We start from the raw sequence: 22843 nt of genomic DNA, 5'->3' as shown, positions 1-22843 counted from the left end.
ATACAAAGATATCATTTTGCAATTCAACTTAAATACATAGTCTAAGCTCTCAGGATAATTCACTCAAGATGTTAAGAGTGTAGATCCTGAACTCTTGCAGTGTCATAGGTAGTAACTATTTTCATTGCTGATGGTCTCAAAAGACTTCCAGATTCCCATGAAATCTTGTTGCCAGCTGTACTCCTCTACCCCTCTTATTGTAGAGCACTCAGAGATCAGTGCTCTTCTGTGAGTACCAAGCACAAGCCACACAGCACAATCTCTCCCTTCCCAAATCCCTGCACCACACAGCATGCCCTTTTCATACTGCAGGCAGAGACTCTCTTCTCACTCAGCTCTCGGCCTGCCTGTGTGGCACAGCAGCACCCACTGCCTGCATCCCCAGCACCAATGCTCCTCAAGCACACACAGCGCTTCCCAGGCACCCAGCACTAGCAGTAATGCGTCTGGGACCATTGCTATCTTGCTACATCCTGATTTTCTTTTCCATGTGGGTACTCTCGGAAGAGGATCCCAGAACCATAAAATGCTTTAAATTGGAAGGAGCCTCTTGAGGTCACCTAATCTAACTCCCCTGCTGAAGCAAGGTCAGCTGAAGCAGGTTGCCCAGGCCTGAGTCCAGTCAGGTTTTGTACACTTACAAGAAGGGAGACTCCATGTCTTCTCTGGACAACCTGTGACAGTGTTTGACCACTCTCACGGTGAAAAAGTCTTTGTGTTCAGATGACACAGACCACTCTGATGATCCAGAGGTAAGCAGGAGCTGGTAAAGAGCTGGATCCAGAGTTTTTAATTTTATATCTTTTTTGCTATCTCCAGTGTAGGTACCCCAGCATGTCACATTCACACTAGCCAACCTTCAGAGTCAGTGGAAAGAAACAGACAGAAAAGTGATTCATTGGACTTGTGATTATGTCCCAGAAATGCCTATTTCTTTCCACAGACTTAATGGTAATTGAAAAAACAGCTCTGGTGTAGACACCTTTCCATAAATGTTTTGATATCAGAGGTCAAAGGAAATTTACCCAATACTTTAAACAAATGTAGACATCTGTTATTTGGATCAACATCTGAAATTTCTATGTGCCAAAATAAGTCTTATTTTCACATAGAAAAGCACTTAAGTCTTGCTCTTTATAGTAAAAAATATTTTATTTTAAAACAGCTGATGGAGATTTTCTGTATAATTTCTGGAAAAAAGTACAATTCCATTCCTCTGTTTTAGCAAAGATCTGTTATTTGGGTTTTCCCATTAAAGACAGTGAAAAGAATGCTTATTAGGTGTTCTGGCAAATTACAGAAAATATTAAATTTGCTGCTTAAACCTACAGTTTCACCAAGAAAAATGGAAGTAAAAAGTGCTCTTATCTGCATATTTGTGAATTTAATAATGTGTGAACTTCTTTCTTTTTCTGATTGTTCATCAAAGGATGAATTTTTCAAATTCATTATTCTGCAATGGTTGTTGTCTGTGTCAGAAAAAAGAAGAATGAGTCAGAGAAGTCAGAATAACATCAAAGTCTAATTCTGGCAAATGAAGAGGATCTTGAGAAGTGCTTCACCTTTAAGCTGTGCACAAATGATAGGTGAATTGCATGATGAATGCTTTTAGAATAATCTAATATTTATGAAGATTCATGAATTAAGATTCTTTTACTGTTCACACATTTTCAGTATAAAATATTGATACATAGAGTTTTCACTGGAACTGTCCCTATGTGGTTCAGGCTTTCAAACATTCAGTTCTTCTGAATTGTTCCATGTCATTTATGTTGTCAATAAAGGCATTACTAATTCTTTTTCCTGCTGAAGAGTGAATACATTTATGTCTTCACATATAGAACCATCGATAGTCCCTTGGCAATAAGTTCTTCAGTGCAACATCTATTAATTAGGGCCAAGTTGAGCTCTGGCATGTGATCCAAGACCCAGGCAGGCCAAAGAGGTTCCTGCAAAGTGAGCAGGGCTTGCCATGCATCTCTGCAGAGCAATTTCCAACGTGCTGCTCTGTTAGCAGAGGAAATAGCAGCACTTATGTCCTGGGGTCTTCCTGACTTCTAGATGAGTTCTCTACACCTGACAGGATACAAAGTTCAAATAAGAGGTTCTTAGTGGTTGAGACTTCCATTATTGTTCTTTGCTGAAAATCTGTGGAGAGATGGGTCGTCAGTTTTTCCCTCAGCTTGTCAAATAAACCAATGTCCTGTTTTCAGGAAAGTTGTGGGAATGCAATTTCTCCACCATCTGTTTTGTTGTCAGATTTAGAATTGGAAATCAGTAAGTGCCCAGGATGGGAGAGGGGCTGGTTTGATTTGGGGTTTTTTGTTTTTTTTTTTTTTTTTTTTTTTTTAGTGAGAGATTGAGGGTTTGAAAACTGGGTACTGACTTGTTTGTATGCATATAAATTGCATATATATGAAGACATATAAGCATATACTTTACATAAAATGCATGGGTGGCCTCAGAAGCCACACTCTTTAAGCTGTCAAAGCTAAAACTGCATGCTGAGAAGGAGTGCAGGCATCAAATTCAGGGGTTTGTGTGAAATTCTCTGTCTCTCCAGACCATGGGCACCTGAGCCAGGGCTACTACTGCAGACTTGAACCCAACCACAGCTGAAGTCGTACACCCTATTTCCTGAGAGAGCTGAGCAGGATTTCTCTCTCATGCTGCAGCAACAAGGCCTGTCATCTCACACCAATAGACTAAGGCTTGAGGTCTGGGTCTGTCTCACAGACGGAGTTCAAATCTACCACTTTTCTTCTGTGGGTAGCTGAGAAATGCCAAAGAGCAAGTTGCATTTGTGTGGGCAGACAGGGCAGAATGGGGGAGAGACATCACCACTCCTTCTGTGGTGGTGAGGTTTTTCAGATGGAAATGAAACATTTCTGGTGCTGGGAAGGATGCTGACAGCCTGCAGCACAGTTCTTCAGCCAAGCAGAAGACCTATGACCTGGTTTCTCTCTCCTGGAAATATCTGCTTTTGAGAGGTTTGGGAGCTCCATCCTGTAGAGCATTTGCTTTCCAAAATTAACTGAGGTACACGGGAAATCAAAAGTTATTTAAAGGATGTGTAGTTAAAGACCACTTAAAGGAGAAGAGTTTATCAGGGTCTGCATCCTTCTGTCCTGGCTTCTCTTTGACCAGGAAGGGCATCCAGATGGAGCCTCTGAAAAATACAGTCTCTCCCCAGCCAACTCAAGCACAGCCAACTAACAGGGACACACATCTGGCTGCACTCCTCCTCACACAGCCTCTTACAATCACAGAATCCCTTAGGTTTGAAAAGATCTATAAGATCATCAAGTCCAACCATTAATCCAGCACTGCCAAGTCTACCACCAAACCATGTCCCTAAGTGTCACATCTACACATCTGTGAAAGACGTTCAGGGATGGCAACTCAAGAACTTTCCTGGGCAGCTCTTCCTGGTGCTTTTCCTGGGAAGGGTGACCTTCTAAGACGCAGACACTCCTGCTGTCTGGTGCCAGTGGGTCCTTTGGTCCTGACAGTGCCCTGCTGGGGGGTTTAGCCCTGTCACCCCCTCTTATTACTGCTTGCTTGAGCAAAGCTGCTGTCTCAGTTCCTCTTGGGCTAGGTGTTAGGATTTGGGGACTATGTCACTGGTGGGCTAGAATAGCTTGTCTAAAGCCACTCAGTGCCCAAATAAGTTCCCTAAAATTAGATGGTGCAAGAACTTTCTTTCATGACTAAATCACCAGTTTGTTGAAAGCTTTCTGTTGTCATCTGTCCTTTGGCAGACTGTACTGTGTCAGTGATATTAAATAAAGTGTGGTTATTATAACTGCTTCCTATATCTAGTATCAGCAGTAGTAAACTAACTAAAGTCATTGGAAAATTGAATAACTTTCAAGTAAAAATGCACAAAAGTGGCAGTCTTATTTTTTCCCTGTGGAATCACATTGGCTCACTTCCATAAAGTGCTCTAAATATTTTTCAGTGTGCCTTAGGAGTGCATTAAATGCTTCAATTTACTGGAGGTAAACAACACACTTTGTGGGTCCTCCCCCTAAAATCTGGAGATCTTTTTTTCTCCATTTCCTAACTGACCTGTATTTATTTTAGTATCTTTAAGATGTCATTCTGATGCCTTTTAAAAAAAAAATCTCATCTAGTCCTTGAAAGCTTTCAGAAGACAGAATTTATGTTTTCCAGCAAGGCCTGCATAAGGGTGCTGACAAAGCACTTGCTGATACTCCACGCTTGAAAACCCTGGAATTTCTTCACTAAGTGAAGGGTTTGTGCAATCTAAAAACCACCATGGTGTTTTCCTCTCTTTGCTTATGCTCCTTGGTTCTTGATTTACCAAAGAGGTAACAACATTTCTTCTGCTCTTTTCAATCTAGCTGGAGGGATTAGGTCCTGCTAATACTTCCTGCTAATATTTTCTCATAAGAAGAGTGAAGTTTCCTCTTAGGTGATTTCACCTCTGACACTACATCACAACTCATAGGAGTTTTTGAGCCAGGTCAAGACATATGTCTCTTGACATATGTCCCTCAAACTTGTGATCGTAGGACCACAGCATATTATATGGTGGATGTAGACAAACCAGAGATGCAGAAAAATTGAAAAAAATTAAACAAAGCCTCCTCTCCTCCCCCAAAGTACCCTATCAGGCAAAATGTTCACAGAAAAATATATACCAAACCATAGAAAAGAACCATGGGCATGTTCAAGACTTGTTCATCAGAAGGAGGGACTTGTTTCTTTTAATTTGCTTCAGTAGATTTATCCCTAATTTAGGAAGGTTTTTGCAATTAGATGATGGTCTTTATTTTTTTTTTCTTTCTTTCTTTTCTTTTATTTTTTAATTAATGTGGTTCCTCTTCATCAGTGAAGTTAATGATAAAGATCTCTTCAGGCCTAACAGGATATAATTCAAGTGTTATGATTACTAAAAGATGTCAGAAACCTAAATTTTCAATAATAAGCTTTAGCTATAATTGTAAAACAAGCATGATGATAGGGAAACATATAGGCAGTGCTGCATCCTGTTTTGTTAAATATGAAACTAAGTTCAGATGTATTACAGGTACACAAAGTGAGTTCAGAACCCATGTGTGATCGGTGCTTTGCTTTGAAACTATTATTTCCAGGACTGGCGAACTTATCGATCATAGAGACAAATCAGTATTTGTGGAGGTTTTTGAGGCTTCCCAATTCCTTGCATGCCTTAATTTGTTTTTCTGTAAATTCAAGCTTCCTCTTGGTGGAGTTGGGAGCTGGTTTCAGAAGACCAAGGTCAGACTCCCATTCCTCTGTAGGATGCCAGAGGGATGCTGCATTCTAGTGAGTGGGGCGCCCGTGCACTTTCCTTCCATACCTGCTGACCTACGGCATGGGATGCTTCCCTGAAGCTCTTTCTTCACTCAGTCTCCCATGACCCTACACAAGCAGCAGTGTACTCTGCACCAATTGCTCTGACATTTTGCTAAGAAGAAGAAAGGGAGGCAGAAAACACCCTTCTGCAAAGCAGAGTCAGGGACTCTTGTCAGGGAGCCCAAACAGAAATACAGCTGGGCAAGTTGGCTCAGAGCTTGGTCAAACAGGAGCAGAGTGGTTATGTGTAGACTGACATAGAAATCTGGGGTAATTGAGGGTAAAACAGTGCTAGTGCCTCTTGATTTGGTTTGCTGTGGCATAGGCTTTCATAGGCACTGATGTATCAGTGAGGAGCTCAGCAATACCATTTGATCTTTATGCATAAAAATAGAATAAGTTTTTGTTAGGAAAACTTTTATTTTTGTGTGGGTCAGGCAGGAGGACAAACGGAACTTGAGGTCAGAGTTTTAATTCTGACATAATTCCAGTGGCCTAATGATAGTTTATTATCCCCAAAGTCAGCAGGAGTTCTTTGAACAAAAGCCTTGAAGAAAGCAATAAATCAGCTCCAATTTCACTGTCTTCATTTGTGTGCATAATTTACTTTGTGCTTGGAGGCACAGCTGTCTTGAAGAATGGTTTGGTGGCTACCGTATCAAGTGACAAGAAGTAGGATGGATAAGAGGAAAGAGATGAAAGACACTTATCAGCCATTCCAAAGACAAGAGCTAAGACAGAAACACTTGAAGGTGCTTGATGTTCCTCAGAAAAAAGTGATAGGCCATCCTCCTGTTACAACACAGTGACAAAAGTTTCACATTGCTGACCTAATCCTTTAAGCCTTCTCTCCAAACCGTTAATTAATTTATGTATCGTTCTTAGGCAAGGTTGTGCCTTTAATGTACTTTAAATGAGCAGAAGATTTTTGTCCCTCCATATTTACCCAAGTCCCACTTGCTCATAAAAGCAACCCTTTCTGTCTGTGCAAGTCCCAACTCTTGTTCATGGGAAGTACATGTGGAGTAAGGAGATCTCTGTACCTTATGCCAAAATCTCAGGAAGAAAGTCTAAGGAAGAAATTCCCTTCCTCTCAAAGAGAATTTCTAGGAAAATAATGAGAATTAAATCAGCTTTTCTTTAAATTAAGTTCTCAAGCTCTGATTGTTCTTGCATGCTGAGATAAGGAGCTCTTTGCTGACTATATGTGGAGCTGAGGGGGATGAGCATGTGAGAGCATATAGGGCACAGAAAGAAGAGGGCCTAAATTGCTTTGCATCATTTAGGGGCCCTATGCCCCTAAACTGCACTGTAAGCTTAGGAGATATCTACATCTTAATATTCTTCCTGTCTGATTTATTGGCAGATGCAATTAAGAACATAAAGTATTTCTGTGTATTTCTGTGGAAAAGTACCTGACATCCTAGGAAGTGACTCTGGAGAGACGGATTTTTAGGTCTCCAGATCCGTAGTGCAAGTTTGCTCAATTACATTCACCATCATGATAACTTTTATAAAAGGCAAGGCAGCACCTAAAATGTACTTTGGTTTCATTTCAATATTTTGCCATGTTAATTTCAATATATAAGTCTAATTTACACTCATTTTACCACTCAGGGGCCATCTGTTTTTAATTTAATCCTAGAAATTAGGCACAAAAGCTAAATTAGACACAGTTGGTAAAGTAATTCTTGGTTAATTGTTAAGCAGACATGAATGCTGAGAAATGAGAGACTTTCAGTATAATAGTTATCTAAGCTTTGAAAACCCACGTTAAATCTTAACTAAATGGAACTTTTTCTCACAAAGGATCAGAACATGTAGAAAGAAATCAGGAATTAATATACAGAAAAATTATATGCTGAACAGAGGTGTTTTCATTGAACTTAAGTTGAAAATTATAAACTTTATTGGAAAGTAATTAAATTCATTGAGAACTACATTCTAAAGTCTCTCATTACTCTTTAATTTTATAATTGGAAGTATCATAATGCAAATTGATTTGGTATTACTTCACATACAGGATAAATTTGAATTTCTGTATATACATTACTTGAGATTGTCACCCAAGTGAACAATGAGTGGAAAATTCCTTAGGAAAATTTAAAATCCTGAAGGACTCTGTGTGTGTGTGTGTGAGAAAGTAATTTTGACCCTTTCCCTTCTCATATTAGAAAACATGCTTCATAAACTTTGTGACCAGTAAAAATAACTTATGCCAAAAAAAAGTAATGAAACTGTAGTTTTGTGGGGAGCACTAGAGATGGACATACACGATGTGGTTTGTTTAAGTGGAGTAAATCATATTCATAGAAAATCAAATATGGAAGAAAATGGAAAAGATAAGTTTAGCTTGAAGAATAACTATTTCTGTATTAGTGACTTTAAGTAAAATATTTCAACAAGCTACATAAACTTAATTTTCAATATATTATTAATTTACTTAGTTCTAAATTTTTCTAAATGAAATTTCCTGAAGCAACTAAGAAAACAGTCAGCTTTGTTTTTACCAAAGGAGCAACTGTAGCATGTTGAGGACTTTTGCAAAATTTTCCTGAAACCCTTAGCTATTTTTGATTTACCATAAGTTGGTTTCCCTGGAGTAGTATTACAGAAAAAGTCTGTGAAGTAAATGTGACAGCTCTCAAAATACAGAATTGTCTTCATACTACAGAACAATTTTTCACCCTGCTTTAAAATTGGTTTTTCAAGGTGAAAATTTAACTTACGTTCTTCTCTGTTCTTGCAGGAAATAAAAATGTAGCACTCTGTTTAAGTAGGATATACATAAATGTTCACTTTAGCTAAAGTTCTTCCAGAGCCATTAATGTTTTCCAGAAAAAAAGAAAAGAAGAAAACCCTGACAATGCAACCGTGGAGGACACATTTGAACGCTATTGTGCCTTTATAAATAATCTCCACCAGATGGCGCAAAGAAACAAATTTAAGTCAACCTTGGCATGGAGCGTTTTGTGATCACACGGAATGGGGCTAGGGAGAAACAAAAGGAAAACTTCAGGTATAGGATGTTCGGAGCTCATAGGTATAGGAAGTAATCCTCATATTAAAAAATTGATGAAGGAATACATCATAAACCGCGAAAGGAGAAGAAAATCCTCAGAAACCTTTTAGATTCGTGGTGATTTTGAGATAGACTTTCAGGTAGCCTCTATTTTGTTAAATGTGTATGCACAAATCCACGTTTAATCAAAAAGAGTCTAGATTTCACTGGAAGACATTGAATTATTCATCTGGAGCTAAAATATTAACACTGGATATTATAGAAAAATATAAAGTACATATGAGAATTCTTTTGTCTTGAATTCTTGCAGCCACACTTTAAATATAAAGCCAACTAAACTTTGCCCTTAAATCTTGCTTGAAACACTGGATGCTTAGAGAACCCCCATCTGTCCAGGAGTTCTCAGCATCATGGGTTTCATTTCTCTGTTTGAATAGCGCAGAGATATTTGGTCCTATAATGCAAAGAAATTAGGATGGTTTCTGACTCTACCTATATCAGAATAATTATTATTCATTTAACTCTTTCATTAATTCTCACTGGGCTTATAGTTCTCTACCACAGTAAAATCACTGATGGATGAAATCCTTCATGTTTGTGAATTGCATAAATTTTGCAGATGTCCTTATCAAGCAATAAGGACATAATAGTAGAATTTTTCATACATCTCAGTCTCCAGCAGTGAAAAACAGATTGGTTTTTTTACTTCTCTTACATAACAAACTCCTGCTGGTATGTGGAGTGAGGGGAAAGGGATTTGAAACATCAATGAATTACATGCAGAATTATTTAAATGCAAATAAAGAGTAGATACATACACATGGACATACACAATTTGTTCTGGAGAGTTTCCTGGGTTGCTTATTAGTCTTCAAATGTCATGACACATGCTGTTTTCATGGATCTGTCAAACTATCAGCTGGATGTGGCTGGAGCAGCAGTTGCAGCTTCAAATGTATTGTTCCCCTGTGATGGCCCTAATTATACAAGCAAAAGGGTTGGACTGCAGTAACTTCATTTGCACTTCAGTCCTCCTGTGGTGCCATCCCCCCCACACAAACAGAGATGGTGTCCAGCTGCGTCAGGGGATCACAATCCGGCTCCCCGATGCCAGCCAGACGTAAAAGGCACTTGAGCAGCGCTGCCAGCTGCGCTTATTTAAACCCCATGCTTCCTTCCTAACTTAAGAACATTCATTTCAAAATAGTCTTTTATAAACTCTTTTGGGTCCTGCTATTTTGTGATCAAAGCACAGTTGGTAGCACTGTGAGCTGTCCCCAAACTGTGAGCAGTTCTCAAATCGCACATGGAGCCAGTCCTCAGCACCTTATTTACACTGTACTGCTCTGGTATCAGTGAAAGCCAAGAGGGCTATACGTGGAGTTAGGGCAATGCTCAGACTCTTAGATACCACCAGTTAAAGAGAAGATAGTATGACCTAGAATTCAATCAGTAAAAACGTCTGGTTCGGTATGTTGTTTTGGAAAGTTGTATCATGCAGCCTTACGTTAGGAGAGAGTTGGTGAAATAAACAGTTGCTTCTTTAGTTGAAAGTTGGAATTACAAACATACATGGTTTGGAGGTACAAAATGTACTTGTCAAAACCAATCAAACATAAATCTGAATTTTTAGGTATTTTTCTTGTCCCTGGATGCATGGCAGAGACTATTTCACTCCATCTGGCAGCTTAAAAACAAACAGTTAAGATCATTCATTTGTTGGAAACCAGCTGAGTATTGTAGTTAGTCTTACTTGGCACTCACAAATGTTGCATGCATTTGGTCAATTCTACTTTAGTGAATAGAATTTCCTTGACAATTTTCAACTGTCTTAATCACAGAGCAAATACATAGACACATGCACATATGCATACATGCACAGTTTATATATACCTATACAGTTGAGATTAACTGACTTTAGTACCATTTGTAAGGTTCTTATTTCAGAAATGCTAACTTTTGGCAGGAAGTCTCAAGCAAATATTACCGCTTGATTTGTAGGAGAATGAAAGGAGAGCAGAAAGCTTTCCTGGTTTTCATCATGTAAAGCAACTTACACATTAGTCCTGATAAGTCAGCATAGCCATTCATCTCTTTTCCTAACAAGTCTCTTTGTCATCCTTCTGGTGGCTCAATATGTGCTTGAAATCTTCAGAGACTGACAGTAGCTTTCTTTAATGCAGGGGAACATCTTTTTTGAACAATTTGGAGCTGCCATCTCTAACTCGTCTTTATCTGGCTGCCCTGTTGGAGAAAATATCTGAGCAATAGAAAGGACTATATTGGATGTACAGACAGCATCCCTGAAGTATTTTTAAATTATGTGTGTCTGTAGTGGTCCCAACATGTCCTCAGAAAACACTGTAAATGGTACAGGACAGTGACCAGAGGCTACCATTGTTTCAAAAATCACAAATGGAGACAGGGATGTATTACTTCATAATTTTAAAGTAATGAAAAAAAAAAAGCAAAGAATAAAATGTAGAGCCAGTAGTACGATTACCTGGAAAGAAAACCAAGAGTGGAATATGTTATTTTATTATTCATGCATTTATATTTTCTAAGATTTCTTATGCTTTAGTGGAGAGAAACTGACATACACCAGCATGTGCGTAATGAGTGGTAAAATAATGCTCAGTACTACTTGTAAAATTATGAAATCTGTCTTTTTCCTGTCATTTGAGAACTCCTCAAGCCAAAGCCATAACATTTGAGATATTTTGTAATAGTGTGAGAAAATGGAGCAGTTACTTCACTGTTTTGAGGACAGCATGGACTGGTGCAATTTCCATCATCTGCTGACTGCGAGTCGCTTAGCAATTCTGAAACTCTAATCCCCAAAATAAATTAAGGATGTTAACTGCAAACAAGAGGACAAGTCTGTTCTCAACAATATGAAACATCAAGCACAATTTAGAGATGGGGCTTAAAATTATCCTGCATAAATCTGAATTTATCCGTCCTCTCCTTTAACAACAGATGGTCCAGAGTCCCCATTTCTTATTCATGGACTTCTTCACTCTCTGAGTCTCACCCCATTTCCTCAATTCAGGAACTTTGTTTCTGAGGATTAGCAATACACTGAAGATAACACACTCATGGCTGGGGGAGATAATTATGGGGAAGAAAAAGAGAATTTGGGTGGCAAGTCCTTTGACTGGAATTCTATGACAAGTTTTCGGTTATCTGGATATAAGCCACAGAATGCATTTCCAGAAAGGACTGTACAATTTGCATTAATTTTATATGCTTAAGGGACCTATTGCCATTCTGGCCTGCATCTAACTGAAGACATAAAGTATCTGTAATGACTTTTGCGTATCATCAAAGTATGAAGACATAAAGTTTCTGTATAGATTTTTACCTATGTGGCTGCCAAATATTTTAGCTGGAAACTAAATGTTATTCTGAAGAGCCAGTAGTCTCAGCTCTAGCTCATAAACCTGAAGTATTTTCCATGGCTGTATAGTAACAGACCTTAGTCAGAGCTCTGTGGTTCTGAGAGAAGCATCATTTATAATGAGAGCTTTTAGTCTTCCCTGGCATTATTGAAACACAGCTTTCTTTTTGCACTCCTCTGAGTGATTTTTCAGGTAGATATCAAAGATCTTCCTTTCATGGGGAATGCCTGGGACATGGAGAACTCAGGAGATGAATATTTTTTTCTACCCTGCCACTGTCCTTCTAAGTGACCTTCAAATGTCTGTGAAGAAACTGAACAAATGCCAGATGACCTTCATCATGAAGTGTCTTAAGATCAGTTAAAAGTTCCACATATTACTGTCACTGATGCAGATTTGAAAGGTTAAGCATTTGGTATATGAGACTGCAGTTTTTGTAACCGCAGTTACAAATAAAGAATCAGCAATGACCCAGATGGGGTCATGGGGTCCTGTGAGACTTTGAAGGAAACTTGAAACACAGCAGTTGGCACAAATGTTTAGAAGACAGGCAAGTGCTGAAAATGACAGGTCTCCTCTGCAGGGTGATCTGTAGAGCAAGAAGGTTTAGTGCAAAGACAGGTGTGATTTAATTTGGCCAAGTGCCAACACATCACCCTCAGAGCTCAGCCAGTAGCTCAGCTTTAACAAGCAGGGGGCCTCTGTTCCCAAACTGGCAACTCAGACTGATCTTACTGGGTAGTCGGCGCAGGATAGGGATAGGGCTGTCATATCTAAACCCCTGCTCCCATCATTTCTCAGCTCCTACATGCAGATACACACATTCACTAAGTAGGCCAAGGCAGTTACACATTTTCTCTATCCTTAACAGATGATTTTAGAATATGTCCTTATTTTTCTGTTATGTAAGTATTTCTTGGGGTGTTTTGTATATACTACCCCAAGCCAAACAAGCAGTTGCACAATCTGTTGGGAGAAAAAAAAAACAATCTTGTATGAATTTATTTATTACTCTCTTACAGTTCATTTCCAGAGTATGAGAGCATAAAGGTGATGTAAAAGGACACTTCTCAAATTACCCTGAGAGGATTTTGTTAACAACAACCAACCAAACTGAAGAGATAAAAACAAATACTCAGTGATGTCTGTCTGATGATATCCTGCTTCTACTAGCATGTGAAACGAGAGGTGGAAGGAATTAACCTAGAAGAGGAGGAATGACAGCAGATGAGAAATGAAGCAAAGCTACAAGTACTCACGCTTAGCTAGCAGCATACATTGGCTGAGAATTAAAAAGAGACGTGGGCATTTCAGAAAGCTTGGCAATGTAAAATCTGAAGCTTTGTCACCCATCTCTTTAGGGAGTGGGGTTCAAAATGTGGGAGTAAGTGCTCAGATATCTTACATTTTGATAAGAGAAATTAAATGCCTGGATTGTAATACCCAACAGGAAGCCCCAGGTATATATAAAATCCTGTCTCAATGTGGACCAGGATACTTGTGTAAGATTCAGTACCTCTGTGAAGCTTGAATTAAGAAACAGGCTTAGGAAGCCAGAGCCTATTTCTGTTAAAATGTCTGTGATAATGGAGGGATTTTGTCTATGTCTGTACTACTAAGTAATACAGCCCAGAACAGCCATTTGACCAGGGGAGCATGAGGCATGTCACAACATGCATTTATTTGACTAACCTCTTTTATTATATTTCTTTCCTGAAAAAAAAAGAAAAGAAAAAGAAAAAAAATAAAAAGGAAGCAAAAATCTGTTTTAACAATTGGGACACACATCTGGACTATATTAGACCTGAACCTGAGAAATCTCAGCTTAGTCAAAAGGTGACAGGGAACATGCTAGCACATGATGGGTATAGATAATTAAGGTCAAATACATACCAGACCTGTAAATATACTGTAAATATACCTAAAATACTTGGTGAGAGAAGGGGAGATCTGGTTTTGGGAAATACCTGGGCAGCAGGGATTTATTCTCTGTTCAAAACTCAACAAAGGAGTAATAGCTAAAAGGCAGTCAGGGTTTCTTGTGTTTGGTGCTTGATGCTGCATACAAAGCAGTGTAAAATATATAGTTACAGAGTCAAAAGGAGACCGGGGGAAGGAAGGTGAAACTCTCCAGCTAGAACACCCAACTGGAAGATAGTACCCCAGTCTAAGCACTGTTTTTTTAATTTAGATATTTCCTGGTTAAAAACATTGTAGAAATCAGGATTCAGGAACTAGGACCTCAGATTTCCCCATTGCTGCAGCTACATTTCAATTCATTCTTGCATGCCTACATTTAATTTTTGCAATAAGAGGAGCCTACTCCTGAAGGGCGTATTCCATTTTATGTCTCACTGCATTCTGTCATTCCTTTTACTTCCCCTCTCAGAAAGTATAGCAAGAGGAGGTAGTTAATACAGTACAGAGCATCTTCAGAAACAAATATGTGATCACAGGGAATCCAGACATTAAATCTTTAGCATCTGGAAAGAATGAATTGTTTTTACAAAATCTTCTATGTGTGTGTGTATACATATATATATATACATATATATATATATATATATATATATATATATATGTATGTATGTATGTATGTATGTATGTATGTATACATTTGGAATGAGAATTTATAGAATTTCTCATAACATCCAACTTTGTAATTTAATTTTCAGTCCAAATCTCACTCATCTTTATAGAAAATATTTCCATTGATTTCTCTTGTGGTATCACATTGGCGAGATTCAGTCAGGCTCACTTAAAATGGCAAAAATTTCTGCTCTCATACTCTGCATTTTGGAGACTGGCTTTTTTGCTTGCTGTTTCTGATGACTTTAGGTCAGCCATATCTGCTCCTGCATTTAAACTGAAGTTTAAGATGTTACTCTGTTTCATAAAAAACTGTTTTCATAATTTACGTGGGCTTCCTTCTTCTGCAAATAATTGTTTAATATAGTTAGTTCTCTTTTATCTGTCACTGATATTTTTGTCTGTTTTGTTCTACAGTCCTTTATGATGTGCTATGCATGAAAATAGTTTTGTAAATGAAGATTGATTGCTCAATATTTTTCATTAAATAAGACATGGTCTTCAGAAGAGGTTCCATAAATATAAATATAAATATAAATATAAATATAAATATAAATATAAATATAAATATAAATATAAATATAAATAATATAAATAATAATGGTCGTATCACATATCTGCTTGAATTTAGTAGAACTGTTATTCTTTTCCAGTGTTTGTACACATAAGATGAATTTTGGGTTCATCAGCTATATGTAGGCAAACATTTTGTTTTAAAATGCTTGTTTTCTTCCTAAAAGGAAGAAGGTTTAAATGTCAAGGGAAAACTTCGTTTTCAAGGAGGTTCTTTTTTTTTAAATTCTTTTGTGTTTCTTTTTTAATTACTTCTGTTGCTGCTGTTACTAATCAGCTTGTTTTGCATCATGCTAAACAGCACAGCTGGAGAATTTGCTCACTGATTGAAAGTATCATGTGAGCATGGAGAGTGGGCACCAGTGGGACTGCAATGGAAATGACTGCAGAGAGATTTCAAAGGTATTATAAGAAGGCAACAAATTTTTTTGGCATTTGGGAATACTTGAGGAAGGGAAGAAAGAAAAAAAAGTGTGGGAAGATGAGAGGAGGAAAAATGTATCTGAGGAATGAGAGCAAGAAAGGGAGGGTATTTGTTTATGCCTGAACAGTCAAGTTAGCAAATGTGGGTCAATGTCTGTGGAAGCAGCAAATCCTGTATTAAAGGTGGTGGAAAGCTTCCATAATGACAAGACCAAAAAAAAAAAAAAAAAAAAAAAGAGAGAAAGGTAGGAATGGATTGCAAAACAGTAATTTGAATTTATCCCTGTTGTAAACTAAAGCCCACAGCAGAATTAAAGTTCCTACTGTTTTAGAAATAACACCTGTGTTTCCCAGGCAATGAATTGTACCATAGGGCTGTAGGCAGTAGGCCTGTCTGGAGAGAGGAGTGACTCAGTCTTAAGGCAACAACACAACATGCACAGAGAAAACAGAAAAATAGTACTTTAGTTACCTTCTTTTAGACCACTACAGCTTTTTATCTATATTTCTACTGTATCCAAGAATTAGTGTTACTTCATAGCACCAGCTGCTGCCCGAGCCCACTGTCACAGTCCCTTTTTTTTGACAGAAGTGGACTGACAGCAGTACAAAGTGAGTTTTTGCTATACCTATGTGTTTGGGGCATAAGAAAAAGTACTAGAAAATAACATAAAGCAAAACTGAGGGGAAATCTGGCGAAATCAACTGTACTTTCTTTTGTACAGGAGAAATCAGCAGGACTGCCCATAATTCACATTTTTTGACATTCCCTTTTGCAGGTCTCTGTTTTAATTTTCTTTTAACTTTGCCAAACTTAGACTGTGAAGGCTGAACTTTCCTTACCAGCTGCTAGGGATGGAACGCTCTATTTTGTTTATAAAATTTTAACGTAAGGGGATTTTTTCAGCTTCTGACAATGAAAGAATGGGGAGGGGGAGATCTGTTCCGTGGAAAGGAACTTTGATGCTTGGCACACAAACTGAAAAGCTGGTCAGGTTCAGTTGTTATGTCAAGGATGAACATTGCACTATCCCTGAAAAAAACTGCCTAAATTTGGCAGATTCTCAGGGCTTTGAAAAAGTCTCCCCTTGCACGTTCTCAGCAGTGGCTGTGGTGGATACAGATGCCGCAGCTTCCGTCTGTGTGTATGTCCACCACAGCTGCCTGGGCTGAACCCAACTGATTAGCTGCTGCCACTTAGGTCTCCTGGGAGGCTGTGGGGGCCTCTCCTCCATGAATGCACTGTGCTTCTCCTGCTGCTGCCTCCTAAGTAGGAAGGACAGAGAGATTTGATTAAAAATAAAGAAAAAAGAAAACAACAGAAAAATGCTGGAAATGTCTGGGATATCAGGGAGAGTAGATTAGGATAAGGATCTTGGGAAGAGCAGCCCATGTCAGGGACCCTAAGAAGGTTCAGGAGACTCAAGGATGAACAGACTAGGAGTGAGGGATGAAAATGAAAAGTGGAATTGGGAGGTAGGAGACAAAAATCCAATAAGAGCTAAAGAAAAAGTAGGATACCATGCATTGAGGGACAAAAAGGCTTCAGGCAGAGGAAGTGATAAAATTCCCCCTCCATGGTCTCAAGTGAATTGTGTAAATGTGGAAAGATCGGGTCGGGACTCTGGGGAGAAACTAGAAAGAAAAGTTTGAGTAAAAGGAAGCTGGTGCTGCACTGGGCATCCCTAAAAACCAGATTTGGAGTTGTAATGCAAACAGATGTGTACTGATTGGTATGAAAGCCTTGGACACCCACACTGGGACAACCCAAAAAGAAGGGGTCAGATAAGGGGAGTATATAACATCCCCTGTTACAACCACTTCCTAGAGAAAGAGAAGACAGGTTATAGTTGTAGGCAATTCTCTTCTAAGGGGAATAGAGGGCCCGATAAGCTGACCAGGCCTGGGTCGAGAACATCACCAGGAAACTTCCTAGCCTGGTGCAGCCCTCAGACTACTACCTATTACTGATCTTCCACATAAAGGAAACAATATAGAAGTGATTTCTTGAGGAAATAGTGTGAAACCCAATCTGAATCATCGACTTTCATATTAATCTTCACAATAGAATTTTAACTGTTTTAATGGCTTTAGTAATTAATCTCTCTTCTTTTTATAGTGGGTATTATTTAACCATATGGTTTCACTAGTGAGGCAAACAACTTGTTGGGCTTGGGAGCCAGAGGTTTATTTGCGAGAAGAAATAAATCTAAAAACTACAGAGCAAAGTTTATGTGTGCAACACACTGAGTGATGAAAGTACAAACTTTTCTTTTAGTAGACACATAGATATTTTAATATCTGTCTTGAAGCTCGTGTACTAACAAGAACATTCCCAACAATGTAATATATTAAGCAACAACTTCTCTCTCGGTCCAAATGCTCCCCAGGTTTTGGGTGTACAGTTTTGGCCTAGCCAAAGGGTCACCTATTAATTTTTGCACTTGAAATCATGGAAAACATAAAGAAAAAAAAGGAAATACAAAAAACAGAGCTTGAGAATAAAACACTTCATCAAATAAATAACATGTCAGACTTTAGAGTCCACTGACTGTGGAAAACGTTAACGGCATTGGCTATACTAACATTCCACCAGCAGGCAGATTTCTTACAAATATGATCTTTCAGCTATTTCATTAACCTCACACTCCCACACACAAAATTGAATCTTAAAGGTCATGTTTAATGTGTTCAGTGTTTTCAGATCATTCTAATTCCAAAGCTCAAGCTTATTCTTATAGAGTAACTCTATTTACTAAATTTCAACCTTGAATCTTTTATGCTTTGAATATATTTTTATTAGACTATTTCATTTTTTTCTAAAGTATTCATATTTTCTATTTTAATGGTATGATTTCCTATTAATTTCCTGGTTTTCTTCAAGATGTCAAGAATAATTTTTTCTTTATAGACAAAGGAAGTAATTTTAGGAGGAATACATCACAGTTAGTAATAGTGACTGTTTCTCTAAGTAAGGCACAGATATTTTTAATATACATAGCAGTGCCTGATTGAAATTTATTAGTAGTAGTGGGGTTTTTTTTACATAAATGTGTTGTGTTTGCATAGCAATGTTTTGGTACCAGGGGTGTTACAGGGGTGGGTTCTGTGAGAAACTGCCAGAAGCTTTCCACATTTCCGCCAGAGCCAATGCCAGCCTGCTCCAAGATGGACCTGCCACTGTCCAAGACTGAGCACATCATCCAGAGTGGTAATGCCTCTTGGATAACAGATTTAAGAAAGGGAAAAAACCCTGTGTAACAGTAGCCAGAGAGCAGAATGGAAATGTGTGAGAGAAACAGCTCTGCAGACATCAAGGTTGATGAGGATGGAGTAGAAGGAAGCTCTCCCAGTGCCAGAGCAGAGGTTCCCCTGCAGCCTGTGGTGCAGCCCGTGGTGAGGCAGCTGTGCCCCTGCAGCCCATGGAGGGCCACAGGGGAACAGAGAAACACTTGCAGCCTGTGGAGGACCCTGCCTTGGAGCAGCTGGATGCCCCCAGGAAATTGTGACCCTCTAAGAAGGCAGGACTGAGCAGGCTCCTGGCAGGACCTGTGGCCTTATGGAGAGAGGAGCCCATGTTGGAGCAGGTTTGCCAGCAGGAATTGTGACCCTTTGAGGAACTTCTGTTAGAGCAATGTAATCCTGAAGGACTTTACTCTATGGGAGTGGTCAACACTGGGGCAGTTTGTGAAGAATTGCAGCCCATGGGAAAGAGTAGGGAAGAGTATGAGGAGTCTTCCCCCTGATGAGAAAGGAGCAGCAGGGATAACATGTGTTGAACTGACCACATCCTCTATTTTCATCTCTCTGCCCTGTGGCGGGGTCACAGGGAGAGAAAATTGGAAGAAAGAAAGGGTGGGGGGAAGGTGTTTTTTAAGATTTGGTTTTACTTCTCATTACCCTATTCTGATCTAATTGGTATTAAGTTAAACTAATTGGTATTAAATTTGTCCCCAGGATGAATATGCTTTACTAATGGTGCTAATGGATGAGTGCACTCTCCACGTCCTTATCTTAACCCATGAGCCTGATGTTATATTTTCTCTTCCTTATCCTGTTGAGGAAAGGAGTGATAAAGAGGCTTTGGTGGACACCTGGCATCCAGGTGCAGTCAACTCAGCATAATAATCTAACCCTTGTCTTCTTCTTTCCTTTCTAATTGTCTCAGTGATTCTCAAATTGATGCCTGATATTAAGTATTCTGACACCTGAGACTTTAAAGATATTTTAGTGCCAGATTCAAAGGAATGAAAGTGATTTCCCCAAACTCAGATTTTTTTTGTTGAGAACAGTGAATGGTCATTGCCTACCTTTCACTTCTCTTTTTAGGCTGCCTTAGTCACTGGTTGCAGCGTACTATTGCTTACCTGTTCAAACAAATGAGCAGGATGTTAGTGAGTGAGGTAAGTAGGACTTGCTTTCTGCTTTGACTTCATTACCTGTTTGTTTAAATTATGGTGCATTTATTTACTTATTTTAAATGAATGGACTTTGTCTTTTTGGTCTTAATTTTTTCAGCATAAGAGTGTGCGTTAGAATGTGTTTATTTACTCACAGTCCTAATAGCAGGAATGCAGAATACCTGTTATTAGAACCGAGCAGAATTTAAATAAAAGAAATGCAATTAACTCAGCTTATTTTGTAAGATATTTTGTGAAACTGACTGAAGGGAAGAAAGTAGTTAAAGAAACATGGCAGCCCTCTAAAGTCATATGGTCAAGGGCACAGATTCTTACTGTTTGTGGAAGAAATGTAGAAAATGCAACGAGAAAATAATTTGGCTGAAGTCAACTATTTAAACTGGAGTGGACATTCAGGGTGAGTGCAACAACATAAAAAGGCAAACTCATAAAAAAACAGCTAACAGAATGATTCACCTGGAAGGGACACTGGCTGCAGCAAGAAATGATGTAGAAGGATATTAGGATCAAGAGGAAAATCAAAACAGAAAAAATCTCTACTATTTATTGTAAGAAGATAGCTATAAATAGATGATAAGAAGGCTGAACTGTTTAATGCCTTTTTAGCATGCAATCAAGTGATAATCACACCAACCTACTGACAAAGGGAAAGATCTCAATATTTGAGTGTAGGAGAAATATAGACTCAGTGGAGGGCCTTGAAGATGATTTGGGAGTTGGAGTAAAGGACATCTGAGCAGGAACTGGAGTGTTTAACATGCAGAAGAAAAGGGTAAAAGGGGTTCTAACTACAGTCTTAGAGAGAAGGTGGAGCCAGATTCTTCTCAGGATGCAAAATGAGAGGATAAGGCCCCAAGGGTCAAGAGTTTAAATATAAGAAATTGTACTTCCTGTGAAGGAAAAAAAATGATTCACCACTGGAGTTTGCCCAGGAGCTTTCTACCTTGTTTCTTGTTTTTGTTTTCCTGTCCTCACACAGCTGTGGTGGGACAGGAAAACTGCTGAGTACTCAGAGCTGATATAGCAGCCACAGAACTAAGCTTTGAGCAATAAAGAAGTGCAAACTATCTGAAAAAATAGAGCCTGCAAGTCTTATTATTACACATTATTGTAGAAATAACTTTAACTGTTTGCATTTCTTAGTATTTGAATATATTTTAGCTGTGATTAAGTTGTCACTTTATCAACAGTTACAATAGCTTTTCTGAAGTTGCAATATTATTTTATTGCTATACTGGGGCAGGATGTCAGGTTTCAGGAGCACTGACTGCTGAGGTGCCCCATGACCGCTGGAGTGGCCATAAATGGACTCCAGTAGTAGGATGTGGGACAACCCAAAGTTGCTGTCAGAACATGCAGTCAGTCTTGTTCTTTCTGCCATGTTAGAGTACTTTGGGGAAAAAAAGACCCCACAAGAAGTCACTATCTATATTTTCAGTAAGTTTGCCCTTTCTCAGGAAGTGCTGATACATTTTGCTTCTTATGTTTGACTATGTCTGATATTGTAGCTTTTGCTTCTGTCCTACAGGGACCCATGATGTGATGAACTGATACAGATTTTTGACTCTTCCAAGGAGCTTCCGCTGAAAATCAAAGTCAAGTCCTCAGTTAGTATATAAGTAGTAATGCTCCAGTTTGACGAACTTATAGGTAACCACTCAAGGAATGAGTTCAAGTAAATGTAACTTCATATACACAAAATCAGCTCAACTACTTCTCAGACAGAAATGCTATTGCCTCAGCAGTACATCAGTGTTCTGCTATCCAGAAGGGACTAATTTTATAAAAAGTTGTCATACAAATTATACAAGTACTTTTGTTTTAATCTGTGATTCACTTCAGTGCTAAGGAGTCTGATTCATCCGTTCAAATCAATAGAAATATTTGCAATGACTTCAAAAAGAATTGGAATGAGCTGCAACTCGAGCAAGTCAGAGGCTGACTTTCTGTTCAAATGTTAGCTGTGTATTTTTAAAACAAGTTAATGTCACCCTAGTTTTTACCCGCAACTGACCAAGGCTGGAAAAACATGGAAGTGTTTAAACTTTATTTTGTCCATGAACACCCATATCCCTGTATATGACTCTTTCATATTTTCTCCAAACTGAATTACTCTGACATTTTTCAGGACATCTTACGAGGTCCCAAGTATTTTTAAGTACATATGTAATCCAGCCATGTTTCCAGCAATGTTCCACCAACTTCTTTTCCATGAAGAGGTATTCTTGTTGCGACCATATGCTCTCAGATGCTTCCCTGTCCAAAATGTCTGAAAATGAAGGTGTTAGGAGACATAATCTTGTACCTTTTCCTCTCATGGAAAGCTGTGATGTATGCAAATACAAGATTACTAAAAGTGTGCTGAAATTGGGATAAGAAGAGCTGCAGAAATCCCTTTCTTTCTGGAGTTTTCTTCTATTCAGAGCTGACTTTGGTTAATCCAAACAGTTTTATGCTGGGACATAAGACTGCATCTAGAGCCCTCCTCTCATGGTGGCTGCTGCTTAGATCTGGAAGAAAATGGCAGGTCACTGGTTCTAAGAGCTGCTGCAGATGAAGCAATGAATCCAAAAGAAGCAATTTACTTTCAGTGCAGTCCACAGCTGTATTGCTTTTGATTTCAGTTTTACTGATTTCCTGCTTCTTTCTTTCCAGACACAGCATTTGTATGGATTGCGTAACATTTCACAGAAGTTATGTTCCTTTTCTTCCGAGATAGTGTAGTGGGGTGACCCTGACTGAAAGCCAGGCAGCCACCAAAGCCTCTCTTATCACTCCCCTCAACAGCTGGATGGGGGAGAGAAAATATAACAAAGAGTTCATGGGTTGAGATAAGAACCAGGAGAGATCACTCTCCAAATACTGTCATGGGCAAAACAGGCTCGAATTAGAGATATTAACTGAATTTATTGCTGACAAGATCAGAGCACAATAATGAGAATTAAAAACAGACCTTAAAAAAATCTTTCCCCCGTCCATCCCTCCTTCCCAGCCCTACCTTCTCCCTGCTGGCAGTGCAGGCAGAAGGCAATGGGGGTTATGGTCAGCTCATCACAGGTTGTTTCTGCTGC

At 38.8% G+C, this 22843-nt stretch overlaps 1 long non-coding RNA gene across 1 annotated transcript; it reads left to right on the top strand.

Annotated features, from left to right (window-relative positions):
• The first annotated feature begins 15250 nt into the window (after positions 1-15250).
• LOC138104654 (uncharacterized) lies at positions 15251-22421 on the top strand. The gene is made up of 3 exons (XR_011148192.1): positions 15251-15330; positions 19681-19754; positions 21301-22421. It is a non-coding gene; the product is annotated as an uncharacterized lncRNA (long non-coding RNA).
• Positions 22422-22843: the final 422 nt, after the last annotated feature.

The sequence above is a fragment of the Aphelocoma coerulescens genome, chromosome 1A (genome assembly GCF_041296385.1).
Source record: "Aphelocoma coerulescens isolate FSJ_1873_10779 chromosome 1A, UR_Acoe_1.0, whole genome shotgun sequence".
Taxonomy (NCBI): Eukaryota; Metazoa; Chordata; class Aves; order Passeriformes; family Corvidae; genus Aphelocoma; species Aphelocoma coerulescens.
This window is presented reverse-complemented; position numbering and strand designations above follow the sequence as displayed.